Source organism: Myotis daubentonii, chromosome 8 (assembly GCF_963259705.1).
Source record: "Myotis daubentonii chromosome 8, mMyoDau2.1, whole genome shotgun sequence".
NCBI lineage: Eukaryota > Metazoa > Chordata > Mammalia > Chiroptera > Vespertilionidae > Myotis > Myotis daubentonii.
Genome location: NC_081847.1, coordinates 33,382,802 through 33,399,112, shown reverse-complemented (window position 1 = coordinate 33,399,112; position 16,311 = coordinate 33,382,802). Strand labels below are relative to the sequence as shown.

Below are 16,311 nucleotides of genomic sequence, written 5' to 3'. Positions count from 1 at the left end.
GGGGGAATAAATAGAGATGGAAGGAGACTTGACTTGAGATGGTGAACACAATACAGTACACAGATGATGGATTATGGACTTGTACACCTGAAACCTATAAAATTTATTAACTAACTAGAGGCCCGGTACACAAAAATTTGTGCACTCGGCGGGGAGGGGGGGAGTCCCTCAGCCCGGCCTGTGCCCTCTCGCAGTCTGGGACCCCTCAGGAGATAACGACCTGCTGGCTTAGGCCTGCTCCCGGGTGGCAGAGGGCAGGCCCAATCCCTAGGTGCAGCCCCTGGTCGGGCTCAGAGCAGGGCCAATTGGGGAGTTGGGGCACCACCCCCTGTCATGCACAGAGCAGGGCAGATTGGGAGGTTGCGATGCCACCCTCAGTCATGCTCAGGGTAGGGCCCATTGGGGGATTGGGGCACCGCCCCCTGTCACACTCAAGGCAGGGTCGATGAGGAGGTTGCGGCGCCACCCCCTGTCACGCACAGAGCAGGGCCAATCAGGGGGTTGGGGCACTGCCCCCTGTCACGCACAGAGCAGGGCCGATCAGGGGGTTGGGGCACCGCCACTGTCACACTCAGGGCAGGGCCGATGGGGAGGTTAGGGCTCTACCCCGTCACATACAGAGTAGGGCCCATGGGGTGGGGAGGTTGGGGCGCTGCATCCTGTCACACACAGAGCTGCAGGGCGATCAGGGGGTTGGGGAGCTCCCCCCTATCAGGCACAGAGCAGGGCCAATCAGGGGGTTGGGGTGCCTTCCCCTGTCACGAACAGAGCAGGGTGGATAGGGAGGTTGTGGCCCTGCCCCCTGTCACACACAGAGCCGCAGGGCAATCAGGGGGTTTGGGTGCTGCCCCCTGTCATGATGATCCCGGTGCCAGGAGGCCTTGCGGCTCCGATGATCCCGGTGCTGGGAGGCATATTACCCTTTTACTATATAGGATAGAGGCCTGGCGCATGGGTAGGGGCCGGCTGGTTTGCCCTGAAGGGTGTCCTGGATCAGGGTGGGGGTCCCCACTGGGGTACCTGGCCAGCCTGGATGAGGGGATGATGGCTGTTTGCAGCTGGTCACACACCCTTCAGGGTGGGGGTCCCCACTGGGGTACCTGGCCAGCCTGGATGAGGGGATGATGGCTGTTTGCAGCTGGTCACACACCCTTCAGGGTGGGGGTCCCCACTGGGGTGCCTGGCCAGTCTGGGTGAGGAGCTGCGGGCTGTTTTCAGGCTGGGACTGAAGCTCCCAACCGCTCCTTTTTTTCTTTTTCTTTTTTTTTAATTCTGGGCCAGCTTTAGCTCTGAGGCTTGGCTCCAGCTCTGAGGCCTCAGCTGCTGAAAGTAGGTATCTGGTTTGTTTAGGTTCTATAATCGAAACTCTGTATCAACTCCAGCTCTGAGATCCCTGCTCGCTGAAAGCAGGTTTCTGGGGTTTTGTGTAGCTTCTATATTTGTTACAATGTTCAAACTGCAAGCTCAGAGGCCAGCAAGGCAGTGGGGGAACATTGGAGTCCTCAGTCACTGAAGCAAGCAAGCCTCATGTTCAGTTTAAGCTGCTTGGCTGCTGGCTGCCATCATGGCTGGCAGTTAATTTGCATATCACCCTGATTAGCCAATGGGAAGGGTAGCGGTCGTACACTAATTACCATGTTTTTCTTTTATTAGATAGGATGTCATTAGGTGAGCAGGGACTCCGTGGAAAGGAGACTTATGGATTGTGTGATGTGAGGCATCACCTCATGTTAATCCCAGGCCTGAGCTCAGAGTGCTCTGGAAGGAAATCAAGATGAATGAGACCATGCTTGCAAATAGTTTTGCATTCTTTTTGTTTGTTTGTTTTGCATTCTTTTGAGTGTTCCTAGCTCCCTGTCCACCTCATTTGATGAGCATAGGGATTGCTGCTCAGAGTTCTGGGTTGTTGGGCAGAGATGCTACCCAAATAACAAGCCAAGAGGCATTCAGCACTTTAAAGTTCTTCCACCTCCATTATTGCATTGCATTCTCAGGTTTAAAAAAAATCCCAAACTTGGAAATAAAACAAAAGGAGAACTGCATGTTCTTTGAGTACCATTGTCTAACAGACCCACTCCAGGGTTAGTTAACTAACTCTCTAGGGGGACAGATATTTGTTTGACTTGTCATTTCCTTACGTATTGGGGCCCAAACTCAGGAAAGTTATGGGCTCACTTGTAGATTTAAGTTGCAAATCATTTGTCTCCAGTAGAAAAGATTACCCCAAAGGTTACATTTGTTTGGTCCTGCAGGACATTAACCAGTTTCACTTTGCAATCCTGTTTCAGCATTTTGTCTTCCGTTAGCTATAAACCTTTCAGACTCTCTAACACTTTTAGAAGCAGCTTCACTGCTGACGGGGTAATACCAATGAATCACATATGATTTTGGCATGTGCTCACTTCTTATTGGTATGAGAGCCATGTTTCTGACTTTCAGAAAATTAGCTTTTGGGACCAGCACCATCTTTGAGAGAGGGGCTGATGGTGTCTGTTGTCCACATGGGTCTAGTGAAGCTCAGAGAGGTAGAGTAATTGTCTCCGCAGGCAAAAGCTGGGACTTAACCCTTGGTTGGCCTGACCACAGAGCCCCCAGCCACATCCAGGTGCCCTGTGCTATTCTGGGCACTTCACAAACTCATCCAAGTTAATTCTCTCAACTCAACAAATCCAATAAAGTATTACTCTTTCAATGTTAGAGATGGGGACTCTTAGGGGGAGAGCTGGAAATGAAGTCACCCAATGGCAGTGACTTCCAAGGCTGATGTCAAGCATTCTGGAGTCAAATAGACCCGAGTTTCAACTCTGGCTCTCACTCTCCCGAGCTGTGTGACCTCAGGCAAGTTGCTCACCCAATTCCTCTGTGCTGCATTTTAAGATAGGAACAAGAACCTATCCGATGTAGTAGCTGTTGCTAATGTTTATAAACAAATCTAGGCCTGCCCGGCCGCCTTCCCCAGTAGTGGTCAGTGCTGCCAGCCTGCCTCATTTTGGAATCAGGAGGGGAAATGCAGTTGATCTTGTTTGGAATCTGGAGGAAAAGTGAGGTTGATCTGGCATTGACCACTGCCAGGCTGGCTGGGATCAGAAGGATTCTGGGAGAATAGGCAAGTGCCTAGGAAAACCGGGGAGAGGTATTGCTAAACAGGAGTCGGGGGGAGCTCAAAGGAGTCCCCAGGGCGGTAGGGTGGGTGCAGGTATGGGGGGCTGGACAAGGACTCCAGTCTGCCAGGCAGGAACAACAATAAAGCTTGGGCTTAAGGGAGGCAGCCTGAGCTTCCAAATCTGTAAAATGGAATAGTAATGACTCGTCCCTGTTTGGGATTATTGTGAGGCCCCTGCGGGACGGTGAGTTTCGCTGGAAGTGTGCTGTTCTAGAGTGTTCTCTGGGACTTTACCCCTGTCTTAAAGTTAATGGACCCTTGACTGTGGCCTTTGTGAAACCTGAGGATGTTATCGATCATGTAATAAGGACGATGGCAAATAACATCTGCAATAGCTTAGAGCCACTGCGAGGTTGTCCTTCAGTTCTGGGCTCCTTGGGTCAGAAATAGCACAAATACACAGCCAGGGGTGGTTTAGGGCTTTGCAGTTTACAAAGCCCTTCTGCATTATTGCCTTGCACCCTTGTGCTAAGATAAATTCTGAGGCACAGAGAGGTTGAGTGACTTGCCTAAGGCTACACAGCTAGCAAGTGGTAGTGCTGGATTTGGAGCACAAACAGCCTAGTTCCCCAGCTGGCCTCTGAGTGGAGATATGAGTTACACAGCAAACTGACCTGGGGAGGGACCTGAGGCTCCTCTGATCACATCTGCCTGTCCACTGTTCTCCACATCTGTTCCCTGGAAATTGCTGGAGGTGAGGGGAGTGGCTGGAGTGGGTGCTGAGCCTGAGGGGGAGACTTTCGATCCAGGCCAGAAGGGTGGGGAAGGAGAGGATGAAGGAAGGTATCTAACTTCCCCCTAGAGCAGCTGAGGGGAAAGACAAAGGCCCAAGGAGATGTTTGAGGGACCAGATGAGGAGGAATGGAAGAGGCTGGGAGGTGGAAGGAACAGCTGTAAGGGGAGGAAGTAAAACTGGGACAGGGCTGGGTGGTGTGGGGCAGGCCAGTCTCTTACAGGTGGCAGGACCCTGAATGGAGCAGAGGTCTTTTTTCCTCAACAGATGCCCCATGTGCTAATCAATCCTGAGGCCACTGAGGCAAGCCCAGGGTCCCTGTCCTTGGTGACTCACACATTTGAGCCCAGCTGAATGACCAGATGGACACTATCTGGGGCCTTCCTTCCTTCCTTCCTTTCTTCCTTCCTTCCTTCCTTCCTTCCTTCCTTCCTTCCTTCCTTCCTTCCTTCCTTCCTTCCTTCCTTCCACAACTATCTATGGAGGGCTCACCATGTGCCAGGCTGGGCTCCCAGCAGGAAACAACGTCCCTCTTCAAGGAGCTGCCAATCTCATGGGGAGATGAACAAAACACAATGAACAAATCAGTGTACCATCTCACATGAAACTGTAAAGCCAGTGAGGGGATGGTGAGTGGCTGGAGCAGAGCTGTTTTCTGAGGGTGGTCAAGGAGGACCTTTCTGAAGAGGTGACATTTCAGCAAAGAGCTGAAGGAAGTGAGGACGCAGCTGTGTGAGTCGAGAAGAGTGTTCAGGCCGAGGAAACAGCCAGTGCAAAGGCCCTGTAGCAGGAGCCTGCTCAGCAAGGGGGAGGGCGAAAGGCCGAGAGGCCAGTGTGGATGGGCACAAGTGAGTGACGTGAGTGATGGGAGATGGAGGGCAGACAGGAGAACATGGGCTGAGGCAGGGAGCCCCGGGGGGCTTGTGCAGCCGCTGGTCATCCAGCATGGCAGCTTGGCTGACAATTGGGGCCACTAAAATACCAACGTCTTGCATGCTTATTGCTAGTCTGGCATTATTCTAAGTGCTTGATATTTGCTGTTCTTTGAATCCTCACTATAACTTTTAAGGTAGGTAGTTTTTTTCTTAATGTACTTGTCCATTGATATCTACACGGATGATCTCTTTTCCCCTTTTTTCTTTTTTATTGAGTCAAAATTTAATAACATAACCATTTAAAGTTGACAGTTCAGTGACATTTAGTGCATTCACGATGTACAACCACCACCTCTGTCTGGTTTCAAAACACTTTATCACCAAAAGAAAACCTCGTACCCATTAAAGGTAAGTAGTATTTTCCTTATTTTACAGATGAACGTGGCAGGTAGAGGCACTTGTCCCAGATCACACAGCCAGGAAGTGGAACAAGCTGGCTACAGTTCCGGCATTCCCAGGTAAGGAGGGCATGCCTGCGCCCCTGCTGGGATTTTGTTTATGGAAGGGATGGGGAGCATTTGAGGCCAGAAAAGAGGGAACCATCTGGAAGGTGGAACAGTGACCTCCTGGAGGCAGGCTGAGTTCAAATCCCCTTTCTCCCACCTGCCAGCTGTGTGATCTTGAGCAAGACCCCTCTCCCTCCACCTTTCTCCTTTTCTGTGAAGGGGAGATAATATGAGCACCCACTTCACTGGGTGCTGGGGGAAGTGAGTTACCCATGAACAGCATGTGCTCAGTAAACAGCAGCCTGCGTTTGCTTCGCAGCATTCTGCTCCTGGAAATAAGTTTGGCAGGTGCCTAAATGCAACCTCACATGTTGGGACTTACGACCGTCTGGAAGGAGGCACCCTCCATTACCAGAGAGAACACAGACTGACTGGTAAGTGATGATAGATTCTCAAAGTTGAGAGCATGGTGCTAATTTTTAAAAACAATTGTATCAGGATGTTATTAACATAACATCAGAGGTACTTAAGGTTATCCATCTTAAGTGTGTCTCTTCCCATGGGTTTTGACAAATGTACACCCTGTGTAACCACCACCCAATCAGGACCAGATCATTTCCATCACTCCCAAATACCTGTGCCCCTCACCCACCAACCCGTCTCCTGGGCCCAGGCCACCGTTAATTTGATGTCTGTCACTACCTCTTGGTTTTGCCTCTCCTAGAATTTCATATAAATGGAATCAGACAGCATGTACTGTTTTGTGCCTGGCTCTTCATTAGTCTTAATGTCTCCGAGATTCACCCATGTTGTTGTATCAGTAGTTTGCTTCTTTTTATTGCCTAGGAGTATTCCCCAAATACTGCTTAAACACCTCCAATGGGTAATTTTTTATGTGGTGCAGAGTCTGCCTTCAGTACGTGTCCAAAAGTCCTCTGCCTTTCCTTCCTGATCCTTGGGTGCAGCTTCACCCAAGCGAAGGAGAGCCCAGCTCTGAGTGGGTCCTGGGGAGGCGGAAGAAGCTCTCACTCTTGGGGTGGACCACCCCCAAACAAGCAAACCCCACTCTTGCCAGCCTTGATTACTCTCTTAGTAAAGCTTTGTCATCTTCTCTCCTCTGTGGACTCACTCCCAGAGCTGATGACAGCCAGGGGTGGGTATGGGCGTTTGAGGATATAAGTCCTGCCTAGGCTGCTACCCATTGTGTGATCCTCAGCCAGCCACATTCCCTCTCCAGTCTCAGTTTCCTCCTCCCTAAAATGGGAATGAATATGTCTGCCTCACCGGGCAGTTGAGAAGGCCCAATGAGATAATTTGTCCATGGTTTGGGGAGGAGAAGAGGCCTCCAGGAAGAGGCAAGGATTTCATGCCACAGGTATTTATTGAGCATCTACTATGTGTCAGGCACTTGCTTGGTTTTGGGGATGTGATGGCAAACAAGAATATCACTGTTCTTGTTCTCAGAGCTTTAATGGTGGTGGGAGAACAGGAGGCAGAGGAGGGCACCCCTGGCATGGGGCCTGGCACACAAAAGGGTGTAGAGGTGGGATGGAGAGGAGGCATTAGCCAGAGTTCACTCTGCGGTGGCTGGCAGAGCAGGGATGGGGAAGAGGGAGAAGCCTTCTCCTACCCTAAGCCATGGGATAACATAGAGGAACCTCAGATATCAAGGTGAGTTCAGGGCTCTTGCCCAGGCAAAACTGGAATTCCCCTTGTAGAGGAGCAAGGAAGGAGCCCTTGCTACCGGGCTGTGGGGGACCACCTTCCTGTTCCTGTCACATAGCCCTCCCTTGTCTGAGAGTCCCAGCCCCAGGCTTGAAACCTCCCCAGCAGGGACATCCCTCCCCAAAGAGACCAGGACCCTGGTAAAATGTCTGGGGTGCTCATGACAACATTTCTCATCTGGTCCCCAAATCAATTCCTGCTTGGGAATCTCATTTCATTGAGTCCCCGGGGCCCAGTTCTCAGCCTCTAGGCTGGATTAGACCATGCCCTGGCCTAGGAATTAATAAAAGACTCATGTATGTGTGTGTATGTGTGTGTGTGTGTGTGTGTGAGAGAGAGAGAGAGAGAGAGAGAGAGAGAGAGAGAGAGAGAATATATGTAAGAGATGAGTGTGTGGGAATGAGTGAGTGTGAGAGAGAATGAGTGTGAATATATCAGTGTCGGTGAATGAGTGTGTGAGAATGAGTATGATTATTGTATGAGAGAATGACTGAGTGAGAGATTAAGAAAGTGTGTGTATGTGTGAAAGAGAATGAATGTGAGTGTGTGTGTATGGGAGTGAGTGGAGCATGAACGATCACTTCTGTCGGGACCAGGCAGCTGGACTAATGGTCCATTTCCCCCTGGTCTGGAGTCCCCCTCCTGGCCCCCAGCTGCCCTGATGGGCCAGGTCAGCCCCCCCTCCCCCAGGAGCCCCCAGCCGCTCCCCATTCGGCTTTCCTTGTATTGTGCATGGCCTGGTTCCTCGAGGAAATGGGGCGGCTGTTTGGGTGCGGGGGCGGCCGCCAGCAGCCCCACCCCCTTCCCCCCATTGTCACTCCTGGCTTTGGCCCTTAGCCCCTGCTGCCGACACTAAAAATAGCTCTGCTCACAGGGAGACAGCCACACCCCTGAGTGGGCCTCCAGGCTTGGTGGAGGTCAGGATTGCCAGCACAGAGCTGTCCCAGGGGTGAGGGCCCCCACAAGAGACCCAGGTCAGAGCACATTGGGGCCTTCCTCCCCTCTCTAAGCCTCAGTTTCCTCATCTGGAAAACGGGGATTAGGATACCTACTGCTGGGGTTGCTCTAGAGTGAACAGGAGTGTGGCTGGGTCCCGAGTGCACTGTTCTTGTCCTGCCCGGAGGGTGGTGCTGCCTGAGTATTTGGAGAAACCAAGGAGAGAGGGCACAGACCTGGCTTCATCCTCACCCCTACCTTTAGTGGCTGCCAGGGACTTCCGATTTCCTCCACCTGGGTGTCTAGAAGCATCTGCAGGTTTATGGGTGAGCCCTGGCAGCTGCCTTCTCTCTGCGCCTCTGAGACCAGTGTGAGATCACGCTGTGAATTATGTGGCCGGCCTGAGACTCGAACCTGTGTTTCGAGCCTCTGAGGGCTGTTTTTTCCGCTTTAAGGGGCTGCCTCCACGCTGATGACTCTAAGGACTTCCTGGCTGGGATAACCCTGCCTTTTAGTCCACAAACACATGATTCATCAAAAAGGAAGATGCTGGGTAGTGGGCATTGAGTTCTGAACTGGGGGCTGGGCAGCTCCCCTGGAGCCTGTGTGTGTGAACAGCTGCCCTAAGATGCCACTGGTCTGGGCCTGCAGAGGAGGAGTTACCAGCATGTCTGTTTGTCTACCGGCCTCTTTCTCACCTTCTTTCTTCCTTTGCTCTTTTTTTTTTTTTTTTAGCAATGAAATATTTCAAACATGGATTCCTTTATACATGTTTGTTCAGAGTCTCAGACTCTTAGAATTACTCTTCTCACATGTTTCTGTGATTGTCTGTGTTCCCCACTACTCCTGGATCCTGGGGCAGACACTGAGACTTTATTATTATTTCGTGTGTCCCCCAAACAAATAAATACTCACGGTGGGAGTGTTCTCCCACACAAACCTTAATAATGTGCAGGTTTGTCTCCACCCACATGGATTTTGGGATTTGTGGGGACACCTTGTCACCTAGTTTTGTCCTAAATCTTGTCCATTGGTTTTGGTTTGCAACCTAGTTGCTTTGTCTGTTTGGATGTGGGGATTTGGGAAGATTCAAAACCGGTTTCCCCTCAGGCACAGCCACCTTCCAGAATCTCATCTCTTCCTGAATATATACGTGCATGGAAGAAAGGCAGAGCTGCAGGGATTGAGGGCGCTCAGGCCCTGGGGATGACCACTGCTATGGTTTAGGGCTCCCTGCATCAGGTGAACGTAGGCACCCGCCTGGTTCTTACACAGACACTGGTGTATCCTGCTTTTCTGACTGCTCTAAGCACTGTATTTTGACATTGTTCCAAGTCAGTATACAGAGAACTTCCCCATTTAAAAATATAAATGGCTGCATATAAAGAGGGGATTTTTAGCTTTTTGTGTCGTATACCCCTTTGACATCTGGTGACAGGTTGGACCCCCTTCTCATATTCCTTTTTTTAAGCACATAAAGTAAAGTGCATGATTATATTTTAGGAAACCCACTATATTGAAATGCTATTACTGCAATAGTAACAAGGGTTAGTGATGCCGTAAAAGCTGAGTTCCTTTAATAGCACATAAATAAACGGTGTGGATGCAGGGCCGGGTCTTGGGGAGCATCAGTGATTTGTGGAGGTGTCTGCAACCACTGTGTTATCATACAAAAGTGCCTTCAGCTTCTGTTGTGACAAGGCCACTGCTAACCCTGCTGTGGCTCATGATCCACATGCACACTTGAAGGAAATGCTGAATTTCAGTTAGAGGCTGGTGACTATGAAGTTGTTATTTCTTCTATCCAAGTTCACAGAGTCCCTGAGTTTGGGACCCCAGGTCAAACTCTGCTAAAAAGTGTAGCTGTCCCTGTCCCTGCTTTTATTCAACTGGTCTCTTATTGAAAAGTCACCCTGTTGTAGCATTTCTCCAAATCTTGTCATTGCACAGATGGGGAAACTGAGGTCCAGGCTGGTGAATGGGCTGGGGTAGCAGAGCCCAGAGCCCTGACTTCTGTCCCAGGTGCTTGCCCAGCTCTCCTCCCATTACCCCCCCCCCCCCCCCAGGCGGGAGGCAGGGAGCCAGCCTGCCTGCCAGGAGCAGGTTGGCAGCTGGTGTCCTGTCCTGAGAGTGACCCGGCCCCGCCTGCGCCCTGCACCCCACCCTGGCCGGCACAGCTGTGGATGTGACAGGAGGCTTGGCTCCGGTTCACCCAGGCACATTCCTGGCCCAGCCACAGTATCTTATTATTATTTTTTTTTTTGGTGACTCTTTCTCCCACACCTCCCACCTTTCCCCCCCTTTTCCTTAAAAATGCTCTGTCTCTCCCCAGAGGGTCCCTTTGGGCGGTGGCTCCTGGAGGGAAATGTGGCCTGGATTTCCTGGAACACGTGGAGCTGGAGTCCCAGTGCTGCAAGGAGGGAGCTGCTGGCAGCAGAGTGACACCCTGCCCCCCAACTTAACTGGGTTCTCTGGAGCAAGTGGGTGAGCTGGAGCCTCCATATTCCCATTCCATTGGGCCTCCGAGCAGAGCCCTCCCCCCCCCCCCCGGGCTCTAGTGATGGGGGAGTGAGATGTTCCCCCCAGGGAACTGGGGCTCTGTGACCTTTGGGGCTCTGTGACCTTGGATAAGCCACATGTTCTCGCTGAGCTCTGGCTTCCTCCATCCTTAGAGGGGCCTGTGATCAGGACCTGCCAAGGCTGGTGGCCGGCCAGTCAGTGAGGAGCTGGCTGTGCTTGGGCTTTTCCTGAACCCAAAAGGCTGGTATCAGCAAGTGGGGTGTTTGGGGGGAGTTGAGGATGCAGGTTTGGGATGTAGTTGGGGCTGGAGTGAGACTGGAGACCTTTTGGCCTTTCTTCATTCATTCATGTGACAAATACCTGTTGAGCACTTACCGTTGGGCAAGCCCTGGGGCTTAGCTGTGAACAAGCAACCAAGTCCACGCTGCCTTCTTGGGCTCACAGACAAACAGCAGACAAATAAATGCCGCCCAGGTGGTCAGGCAGAGATGAGGCCTGTGGGGAAATACAAAGCGGGGTGCAAGGTCTCAGAGGGCCTCGTGTGGGGTTATGTGAGCAGAGGCATGAATGAAGCAGAGGGAGCAGTGTGTGCTGAAGGCTCCGAGGTGGGAGCGAGTGAGAGAAGGGAAGGCTGTGCAGAGTGGGAGATGAGCAGAAAGGCTGAGCCAAGGCGAGGACTTATCTTGACTCACGGGAAGCCACAGAGGGCTCTGAGCATGCAGTGACACGGTCTGTAAAGTGAGCCACCAGGGGCTCCTGCAGGAGGTGGGGATGTGGAGCACCAGTTGTGAGGCCAATCAGCTTGGAACCTGGCACAGCTCCTTGTCGGCTCTTGGACCATGGGCAGGAGGCTTCCCTCTTCATCCCTTAGTTTCTTCCTCAGTAAGGTGGGACTCATAACACTGGGTAGCTAAGAGGAAGGACCCAGAAGGGCACAGCTACTGCTCTCCATGGTGGGAGCTGCTCTTTCTGGGAGACTCCGTGGCGTGCAGCCAGTCTCTTGGGGGAGGCGCTGGTGGCAGAGCCACAGGCTGGTTTTGAGCCCGGGTGTGGATATGGCTCTGGGTGAGGCTGCTCAGCTCTTTTGGACATGTGGGGTTATGTCCTGGGATGGGTATATCTCTCAGTTATCTGTAGTCCTCTTTCCTTTCCTTTCTGGGTACAGAGCTGGATTTAGGGGAGCCCCTGGAGCATGGGAAGCGGGGCAAGAAACTACCCTGAGATGGGTGTATGTGTGGGAGGAGGGGGGTCCTCCTGAGTTTCTCTGTGATCTCAGGATGTCCTGCCAATCGCTGACCCTTCCCCAGAGGAAGCTGGGACCCATCTGCTGTGCTCACTCACCTCTCTCTCTCCCCTGCCTTGAGCCTCAGTTTCCTCATCTGTGAGGTGGGTATAGCAAGTCTCAGCCCTTGCAGTGTGAGGAGGTTTGGGGAAGCAGCGGTTTGTTGTGCATGAGGTGCTTAGACAGGACCCCTCTGTTGAGGTGGGAGCCCACCGGCTTGGGCGCTGTGCTGAGCACCCCCACGCATTATCGGAAAGCCAGTGGGATGGTGTCACTCTTTGCTCCGACATCCAGGCCTTTGCGTTGCCTCCCTGGGCCCTTTCCCCTTGGCCTAGTCAACTTCCACTCCCTGTTTAACTCAGTTTAGCTGCCTCTTCCTAGAGGAAGCCCACATCAATCTGCAGCCTAGGGTCCTGTGTTGCCTGGCCATAATGGTGCTGCCTGCTCTCCTGTGACACCTGTCACTGGTGTGATTTCATGCCCTGGGGCAATTGCCTGGTTATTGACTCTCTCCATGTTGCAACGGTGTTCCACGAGGGCAGGGACATTGTATCCACAACATCCAACACAGCCAGCGCCTGCACATAGCAGATGCTCAATAAATGCGCATAAACGGAGGGACGGAATCTGCTTGACAATCCTCTTGATAAGCAGAGGAAGGAGGTGGTATTATTCCCTGTTTACAGATAAAGTGCAGGGAAGTTAAGTAACATGCCCCAAGGCCAGACAGCATCAGATGGTGTCTGTCTTGTCTGGGGATATCTCCCTGCCAGCAGGGCCCAGAAGGTAGGCAGATGGGGTTATGCGAAGAGGAAATAGGACCATTTGGACAGGGAGGGGGTAGTAGGGTGAGCCCCACCCATCCGTGTTTTCTCCTAGAGGATGGTGGTTTGTGGCTGTTTTCCTCAAGGGCGACTCAGGTGACCTTCAGGTTGGGGCCCTGCCGAAGTCCCAGGGGCTGGCTGGGTGGAGGGCCCGGTCTGGCTCAGGCTGCTTTTCTCGCCCCTTTGCCGCCTGCTGGCTTCAAGCACAGATTACAACTTCCCCTTCTCTGCTGTCTTACGCAGGCCACCTCCGGCTGGCCATTGTCTCATTGTTTGCTGAGGGAAGCTCCAGGAGGAAATTAACCTGCTGCTCACCCCAAGCAGGGAGTTTCACCCCCCAGTCCCTACTGGGAATGCCTGGGGGCCGGTCAGCAGGGGGTTGGGGGCAGGTAGCAGACAATACAACAGGCAGCTTTGAAAGGAGTGAGCTCCCAGGCAGGGAAAAATGCAAGCAGAGGCTACATTCTCTGGCAAACATTTATGAAACATTTATCATGGGCCAGGCTGTGTGTCAGGAGCTGAAGATACAGATGTGAGACAAAGATCTGAAGGACCCTGTAGCCGATGAGATGTGCTGTGCAGGGGCCTCAAAGTCAAATGCTTCTGGGGGCCAGGCAGGTAACAGAAATCTGAAGGCATGTGAGCAATAGGGCGTGGTGGGGCCTAGGACAAAATGAAAACTGCATGAGCCTCCTAAAGGCCTTTAGATTTCAATTTCATTTTAACAAGGTGCTAATGGAACCAAATAAATCCACACAGACTGATGCATCCTGTAGACTTCTAGTCCAGACCTTTAGAAGGGAATTCTTATTTGGGGTAAAACTGGATCATTGCTTGTTATTGGTCCCACTCCTCATTCCCTTAACCCACTGCTAACTTTAGCTGGAGCTACTGTGGATACTTCCAGCACACAGACAGCATCTCATTTCAAGTGCCTGGCAGTCTTTTGGCTTTTCTGAAACCTTGAGAACTCTCTCAACCAGGATCCACCCTGGGAAAACCTTAATCCCTGGAGGATGGGAGTTGGTGGATAAGTTTCTCAGCCTTTTATCCATTGGTAGCTCAGGAGTCTGAATGAGATAGGGCACTAAGTCCTGGCCAGGTAGTTCAGTTGGTTAGCACATCATCCTGATATGCCAAGGTTGTGGGTTCTATCCCTGGTTAGGGCACAGATAAGGATCAACCAATGAATGCATAGGTGTGAGTGGAACAACAAATTGATCTCTCTCTCTCTCATCAATCAATCAATTTTTAGAAAAGATAGGGCACTGGTTGGCATATTGGAAACTGGCTCAGTAACTTACCTTTATTGCTTTTCCTCCCTTTCCTTATCCCGCTCTCTCAGATTCCTCTGGCTTCCTGGGCTCCTAGTACCCAAATCCTGGTCTCAGGCTCTACTTTTAGGAGAACCCAAACTAAGACAATCTCTAATGTTCTTTCTGAATAGAGTTTATGATTCTAACCTTATATGATTCTTAGACTGAATATATTAACTCTGTGATTACAAGTTTTCATAAGTTAACCCATCTGTGGTTCCAGAATTCTAATATGGCCAAAACACACCTATCAGCCATGACTCAAATATGCAAGAAATGTAACATTCCATTTTTTATAACTGAATTTTGCTTCTCCTGAGCTCCTATTTTTCCTGATGCCAGAAAAGGCAAAATTCAATCAAATCTAGAAACAAAACAAAACAACCCAGTCATTTCAGATTTGAACATGATTGAATGAGTCAAGCTTTCCCCTTCCTCCCTTTTTTTCTGGGTTTTTAGTCCTGGATGGTGGGGACATCTTAGTATTGGTTGGGGGAAGGGAGAGGAGTCTGTGACTGGTATTTGTCAAGCTGTAGCACCCATCTGGTCCTCCAGCATGTCTCCCCCCCATTGGCATCCACTGGGAAAAGCCCCACCCAAGTCTATACTTTGACCTCCTGGGCAGGGGTCCTCAAACTTTTGAAACAGGGGGCCAGTTCACTGTCCCTCAGACGGTTGGAGGGCCAGACTATAGTTTTAAAAAAAACTATGAACAAATTCCTATGCACATTGCACATATCTTATTTTGAAGTAAAAAAACAAAATGGGAACAAATACAATATTTGTATTTGCATTTGGCCCGCGGGCCGTAGTTTGAGGACCCCTGCTCTAGGGTCTTGAACCATTAATTGTAAGTAGGGTCACATCCACACTGTTTTCAGTCACCTGGGACAAGACTTAAAGATTTTTTAAATCTCACTAGGCTCATGTGAATTCACTTACATATTGTGATGTCTGTTATGAAGGAAAAAGTAGGGTAGCAGAGAATGCCTCTTTGAGGAGTCTTAATTTAAGCCAAAACTGAGAGTCTAAGGAAACCACCAAAAGACTTAGCAGGAATGGGAGGTGTCTGAGTTGTAGTTGTAGCTGTAAAATATTTGTAACACTGAAGGCATCTCCTGTGTTTGTCAGTGCACCTTACCTTTCCCCTATTTGTTAGTGGCCTCCCTTACCTTATAGAGGACAGAAGTGGATAGAAATGGGAGAAATTACTTTCTGAGTCCCAAAGGCCAAAGCTTTTGGATTGCAAAGTCATGAAAATTTAGTCAAAGCCCTGAGTAATTTGAGGGTATGCAATTTCTGCCATAGCTAGTAGAGTAAGAAGAATAAATGAGTCAAATTAGTTTTTCCTGTTTAGGAAATGAGATAAAAATTATCTGGGGATAAGGGAAGTGTAGCAGAGATATGTAGTAGTCATGCAATGATCTGACTTCCCCTTCTGTAGCTGCAGATGGCCACACAGCTGAAGACTACATCTCCCTTGCAGTTATATGTGGCCACATGACCAGGTTCTGACAAAGGATGTGTATATAAACCCAATGGTGTGTGCAATTTATGGGTCATGTATTTATTTATTTATTTATTTTTCTCAAATATATTTTATTGATTTTTTATAGAGAGGAAGGGAGAGAGATCGAGAGTCAGAAACATTGATGAGAGAGAAACATGGATCAGCTGCCTCCTGCATATCTCCCACTGGGAATGTGCCCGCAACCAAGGTACATGCCCTTGACCGGAATCAAACCCGGGACCTTTCAGTCCGCAGGCCGACGCTCTTTCCACTGAGCCAAACCGGCTTCGGCTGGGCCATGTATTTAAAGAAAAAAGGGACATTCTTTTTTTTGAGGTGGGGAGGGTTAATCTTCACCCAAGGCTATTTTTCCATTGATTTTTAGAGAGAGTAGAAGAGAGAGGGAACGACAAAGAGAAATATTGATGTAAGAGAAACACATTGATTGGTTGCCGCCTGCAAGAACCTCTACCAGGGCCCAGGCCGGGGAGGAGCCTGCAACCAAGGTACATACCCTTGACCGGAATCGAACCTGGGACTCTTTGGTCCACAGGCCGATGCTCTATCCACTGAGCCAAACTGGCTAGGGTGGGACATTCTTTAAATGGCAGAAATTCTCCCCTTCCTGCCAGCTAGAATTTGACATGGTGGTAGAGGCTTGGGAAGCCATCTAAGTCCACAAGCTACATGTGAAGAATGTCAGAGCAACAAAATGGAGAAAGCCTCGGCTTCTGACACCATGGGACTGTATCAGGTTGGACTACTTACCCTCTACTGGTTAATGAGAGAAATCAACTTCTATCTCTTAGAACACAGTTAGTTTGGCCTGTGTTACAAGAATTGAATTAGCATCCCAAGTAATACAGAGGGTCAGATATAGGAAGCTATGGAGCATGTAGATACTGATGTGTGGCCCTGAAG

The 16,311-nt window shown here is 50.4% G+C and overlaps 1 long non-coding RNA gene across 4 annotated transcripts in view; it reads left to right on the top strand.

Annotated features, from left to right (window-relative positions):
* LOC132239475 (uncharacterized) overlaps positions 1–16,311 on the top strand; it is a 63,780-nt gene that overhangs the window by 15,782 nt on the left and 31,687 nt on the right. For 3 of the 4 annotated variants that reach the window (XR_009454057.1, XR_009454058.1, XR_009454055.1), the window contains exons 2-3: positions 5,207–5,289; positions 5,597–5,711. This is a non-coding gene — a long non-coding RNA (uncharacterized LOC132239475). Of the gene's footprint in view, positions 1–5,206; positions 5,290–5,596; positions 5,712–10,270; positions 10,423–16,311 lie in introns of all 4 variants that reach the window. The other variant, XR_009454056.1, reaches the window with a different exon arrangement.